Consider the following 6465-nt stretch of genomic DNA (forward strand, 5'->3'; position numbering starts at 1 on the left):
CAGATTCTTACAGTGTTGCCATTCTGCAAAGCCTGTTTCCCTCACTGCTGCTAGTTTCGCAGATGAAAAGGAGGTGTTTAAAGGTGAGGAAACTGTTTGTTGGCAGCAAAATAAACTAGCTCGGTAAGAGATCAGGAGGTTTCAATCTCTTGGCAAGAAATCAAAGTTTCCTTCCTTCCTTCCTTTGTTTAAAACACTTGATCCACTATTCTCTGTACACGGCATATGGAAAATTCTGAAGAGATTATCCATTTCTTTATTCCTTTCCCTACCTGGAACCGGTGTAATGTAAGAGTCTTTAGAAGGACCAAATGTAAAAGTCCACATTTGGTTTTATTTCTCATGGGTAGTAGATCCTGGATTAGGATTATGAATTAATGAACTACAAGACTTCTCATCCATCTCTCACTACATTTTCATTCACATCAAAAAGAATATAGCATTTTGATTTAGTATTGACACAGAAAGATGGGGAGAGAAGCAAAAATGTGAGCTGCAAAAATGAGAAAAATCAGTTTGGGGGGAATTCAGGAAAACCAGTATGTGAACACTTACTTATCCATTGCTTGATTCTCATTATGGAATGTCTTGTACTAAGATGAAAGCATGAGAAACTACCGATTCTTAGGCTGTATCAGACAATGTATCATTATCAGATTATTTTAAGCAACATACAAAGTATCCTTACCATTTAGTACAGAGCACATTTTCTAATTTCTTCCTCTGTATAGGATGAAAAGATGCAGTTGTGCAATACAGCTATAGAAAATAGCTGCCCACATTTCTTAAGTGCTGAGAATATTGCTGCTTTTACTATTTATTAAATAAAACCAGACCTGAGTATCAACACATGCATAAATATCTAATCATTACACAGCCTTTTCAGAGCCTCTCAGAGAGTTCATCCTTTTTAATGCAATACTTTATTTTTTTTCATGCAAGTGTGCTCTGACAGCTCATTAGTTTGATGCGAGGTTCCAGATTTCAGCACTATGATTTCTCACTTTCAGCATGTTAGCATGGGAAACCAAAAGTTTACATACTTGTACATAGTGTTGGCAGCACAGCTTAGCTGTTTTAACCAACTATCCAGAATTAAGTCTTTGCCTTCACTCTGGGCAGCAAGATATTTAAATAGGTCTCCTCAAACCTTACTTAGTATTTGGATGAATATTTATTTCTATGTGGATGCTGATTAAAATAGCCTGCACCAGTGATAATTTATTTACAGACATGTACAGTAATTGTACTAAGGAACTGATGTGAGTTATAATCAGCCCCTCTTTGCTTAAGAAAATATTCCTTAAACTATAGCCTAATTTTCAATATATGTTGATTTCATATTTTTCATCTTTTTGGACACCAGTTAATTGCTGATCTCTCATTACATTTTCATGGTAGCTCTGTTTTTACCAACTCCATCATGGTTTTGTGGTCAAAAATAGTCTCTTATCTGTTCACAGAAATGCATTAACATATCAAGTCCTAATGGTGGATAGTATAGAAGTCAGTCAAGAGTAAGGGAGGAAACAGATACCTTGAAAAGAACAAAAAGAAAAATTTCCTGTATTCACCAGAATAAACTTCTTTGCCTAATGACTGTTTTCAAATCAGCTTCATAGTTCTTGCATTATTAGGATAGAATAAAACAGATTTACAGGCTAGATACCATACTTGAGATTACTATTCTGTCAACTGTCCTTCTGCACGAGTTCAACAGAGTTTCCTCCTGTTGTTCGTGATATCCTGTTGGTATTATGTTTTGGGAATAGAAGCAAAATTCTTTTGGGCTTGTTTGTAAATCAGGCATCTCTCTGCAATTTGTTACAGAGGAACAGGCTAAACTGGTAATTGGTACTAGTGGTTCTTCTTTACGATCATGGTACTATTTTTACTGAGAATGACAAAAATTATCCATACTTACTATGAATTTAATTCCTTCATACACGGCAGTGTACAAACAGGAATGATTTAGGGGCTTCCCTGTTTGCTTTTGTTGCAGACATTATCTCACTGGTTCCACTCTGATCATCCCTTTCTACCAAGAAATAGCTCTACTGTCATTTGATCTAGAGAAGCAGTTCCTAACTGTTTGACTGAACTGACTCAACACATCATGCAACTTGACTTCTTTTTCTCCACTTTCGCATTACTAAAGCCACTTCTGACTTAAATGCTGATGATGTCAGAAGCAGGCTCAAACCCTCAGAAGCAACCACTATGGTGATACACTCTGCTCTATGTCCCCCTGCAAAGTCCAGGATACTGGAACAATTTATCTCTCTGTAGTTCCATCAATGTTATTTCCATAGAATGACACGTAACTAAGCACTGCAGACTAGTAATGTAGTTAAAAGAAAGCTTTCACTGCCGTTCAGGAGGTGTTCAGTCAGTATAGTATATATTACTGTAGGAATGCTTGCAGACAGGATTGATTAATAACAAATCTGTTCTTACTTGCAGTTGACCTTTTACCCCAGCGATTCAAAAGTCACAAGACATGTCTAGGACATCCCATGTCAGACTTGCATCAAGTCTTGCAAAGCAAACATAACTGAACATTCCTGTACAATAGCTGTTTTTTTAAACAGTTACTCCACTATTGTGAACTGAACTACAAGTTATGACAACTGATATATCCATAGTCATCCCTTTGGCATTCTTTATAAAAACATGAATCACAGAAACATTCATGACAAGGAACTCCCATCATCAGGACGTGTATACAGTGTGTCATTCAGCCTTGCTGTATCTTTCCACTCCGTAAAACATAACTGTCAGAACAACTTGAATGAATCATATAGGCCAACATGTAGGTTTGGTAAAGAACAACTCTGATAAAACACATGTCAAAATTAATTAGTCATGTTTAGCTTCAAGTAATGCTTGTGTACAGAAGAAAAATGAAAATTTTCTTTCTTCATAAGTCATTCTACCAAACATTGCAGTAGCACCATGTTGGTGTACATGAATTAGAAAACAAAGCACGTGTAAGAAATTGGCCTACTAACAAAGCTCAGACATCGAAAAGCATGAATAAAGAGCATAAACAAGATAGAATAACTATTAAACCAGATTGTGCTTGCACTTGGTCAACAGGAAAGGGAGGAATTAACCACTGCAGCTGCCCCAAAGTTGTCAGAGGAAAAGGAATAGAACTAACACATCCAGAAGGCTGGTCAAAGAGACTTGTGTTTTCATCCCATGTTTCCCCTTCCCCCCACCAAAGCCTTTCACCACTTGGAGTAATGCTTGACTGAAATGGAGTTGACAGCTATTCTTTATGACACCTTTTGTCAGTCCAAGCTACAGAATTAACATGAGGTTTCCCTGAAAGTTAAAGTGGCTTCATTCAGCATTGTGCCAACCTTCTGGAGGTGACAGAAGAGGGTACAGATGTGGACTAAATGTGAGAACAGTATATACTATGTCATATAAAGGAAATGAACTCAAGAGAATGAATGGTGTGAATGATGCTATCTACAGATGTCACCAGATGTATTTTCCCATGGATGCAAGTACTTGCATTTTAACAGACACTGTGACACACCCCTGTGTTCTTGCTTGCCTTCTTTTCCAGGCAAGAGATGCCTAAAGTTTCCCACTCCCTTATGAATACTAAGTATTTATTCACACTTTTGCACATGTGGAGGACTAACTGGTAAGAACTTTATACTAGCTCTGCTCAGGTTCAGACAGTTACATAAATCAAAGTCAGAAAAATACCAAACAATGATATCCTAAGAAACATTAATCTTTTGGTCTATTTTTTAAATGAAATACTAGATTTAGAGTAATAATGCAATGCCTAATTATAAAAAGTCATATGCTTAATTGAATTTGTTTTCAGTTTCTGTCCATGCATTCCTTAATGTGTCTACGAAGCTCCCTAAGGCTACCATAACGCAAAGTTGAAAATGTACTCCCTAAGCCACAATGATCATAGATGACCATAACATTACAAGTGATAGGTCTCATACTATAAAAAGCCAGTAATTTCTCTACTCATAAATTTCAAAATCAGTGTGTTTGTCACTTGGGAAAAATGTATGCTTTGCTTTTAGCAGAAGTCCTAGAACCGCTAGGTTTTTCAGTGCTTCTGTGGTGCTATGAGCCATAGTTGCCAAGATCTTAATTCTTAAATTAAACCCTATTACAGAGAAAAAACACTGCACATACTTAAAATAATTTTTTACAATTCATTACTGCATAAATAGATTAAAGGAATTTAAATCTTTTGGTATTAAAAATCTAATGATAAAGATACAAATGGTTATCATAGCATAAAAGAAGCAATTTATACTTTTTAAGGTAAATGACATGAGCATACGTATCTTAATCAGAGACGTGGACATTCAGATCAGAAAAATGTTACAAATATACCATTAAATGCTGTAAAAGCAACAATATTTTAAATACAGTATTACAAGCATTTTAGTTCTAAAAAACAATGCTGATATTAAAAGTATATAAAACCATGCATCGCTCTATAGCTACACTGGACAATTACAGGCATCTGCTCGAGCTAGAAATCTCACCTTAGTTCCATTTTGCTTTCTGTATCGACATTTGTTTAAGGTTGAAGAATTAAGTATCTCAAGTATTATGTTTGCTAAGAGGCTCTTAACGTAAAGTTGTCTTCCCTAATACAGATGCTACTCGATACCTGGAAATTGCACGCAGGTTCCCATGACTAAATTTATTTCATACTGGAATAGAAAAGTGAACTACTTGCTGCAACACAAGGTGTTTATTGACTAAATGAGCCTTTGCCATGATACAACTGAAGGTACACAGCTAAAGCTTTATTGCCACTGATAAATAATCCCCATGAACAATGATTTCATTAGGTTAATACTAAACCTCATATTGTCTCTTTGTGCTCAGTAAAATTGGTGCAGTAATGGTAAGGGTAACAGGGATGGTATCAAAGAAAATTTGGACTTGAGATACAATGGAAAGCTTTTCCTTTCATACCCTCTCAGTGCCAGCAGCCTTTCTTCAGTGTTGTCCAGGGTACTTTATGTTCTTTAAAGAACAGATTTCAAGCCATTACAAATCTCACATTTCAGCCTTCTTCAGTTAAAATCAGCATGTAGTTCTAAGAGCAGTACTAAGTAAAACAGGGCAGGAAAGCCAGCACTGTTAGTACAACCACTGCAGAGTGGCCAGGGCACTCAGTAACCTTTTAGAGATGGCATTTAATACAATAGAGTTCACAATTCAGTTTTTTAGAATAGATTAACACTTGAATGCATTTTATCTGCCTGAAAAAGAGGCTCCGGAGTGAGATGCCACAAAGCTGGCAAAGGAGGAAAAAGAGACAGCTGGAAGAAAAAAATAGCAGTTTCAAATTACATAATTCTCTTTTGCCACAAGAACGTAAGTATCCCACAACCACAAGGTTATTTTCCTCCCACAACTTCATCCCTCATTTTCTATCATAAACATCCAATGACTTGGTCAATACTTTTGACTTGGGCCCCGACCTTACACACTTGCATATACATTTAAGTTTACTCACATGAGTAGCATCATTGGCTGCAATGAGACAATTCACCAAACATGTAAACCTTTTAGGATCGCTGGCTTTGTTTTTTTAAGGTGAAGCAGGACGTTAAAATAACTTTGTTCCTGAAAGTTTAACAAGGAACTTTACAGTGGCAGGAAGAAGAAAAGAACCAAGCATTTCACAGATTCCTTAAAAGAAGCTGAAATTAATTTTTAAAAGACGCACTGAAAATGCTAACAGAAATATTCTGCTCTATCTCTTCATAGTGCAAAGAGAAGTTGTCCACGTTCTGAAACAGAGAATTTTAGAAAATTAAAATGAGCAATTTCAAACTAACACATTCTTCTCTCTCACACACTGTGCCAAACTGTGCATTATCAGACTTCTGATGTGCTTCTTTGAATGATTCATGGAACTCTTAACATTACAATATCTCACTGATACACATCCTGCTGGGATTTATTGACACTAACATTTTTAAAACTAAATAACCTAATGTTACACGTCCATGATGTCCTGAATTCACAGATCTCAGTATTGCAATACATTTTGAAACACCCAGACTTGCAACACCTGGCATCATAGGGGATATATGATTCTAACATGACATTAAATTCTCGTTCTGTCTATACATAACCTTTTTCCATATAGGAACATGTATATATTGAAAAATTAGTTATGCACTAGAAAACCTACAGCCATTTCAGAGTACTGCTTTATGGCTGTGAAGGATTTGTGAAATGGCATTTCTATGGATGTGAGGTGTACCAATCAAACCAAAGGTCGATGCCACTAGCACTAACAGCTCTCTCCTAGCTGTAATAAGGGGGGGGGGGGGGTTTGATTGGTTTTGTTTTTTTTTTAAATGTATAATGTTTTCTGTCTGGCTTTCTTAAATATATTAGCCTAATACCACTCTGTGAGAGCTTTCTACAGATGGAAGCAATGAGAAA

The sequence above is a fragment of the Buteo buteo genome, chromosome 7 (assembly GCF_964188355.1).
Source record: "Buteo buteo chromosome 7, bButBut1.hap1.1, whole genome shotgun sequence".
Taxonomy (NCBI): domain Eukaryota; kingdom Metazoa; phylum Chordata; class Aves; order Accipitriformes; family Accipitridae; genus Buteo; species Buteo buteo.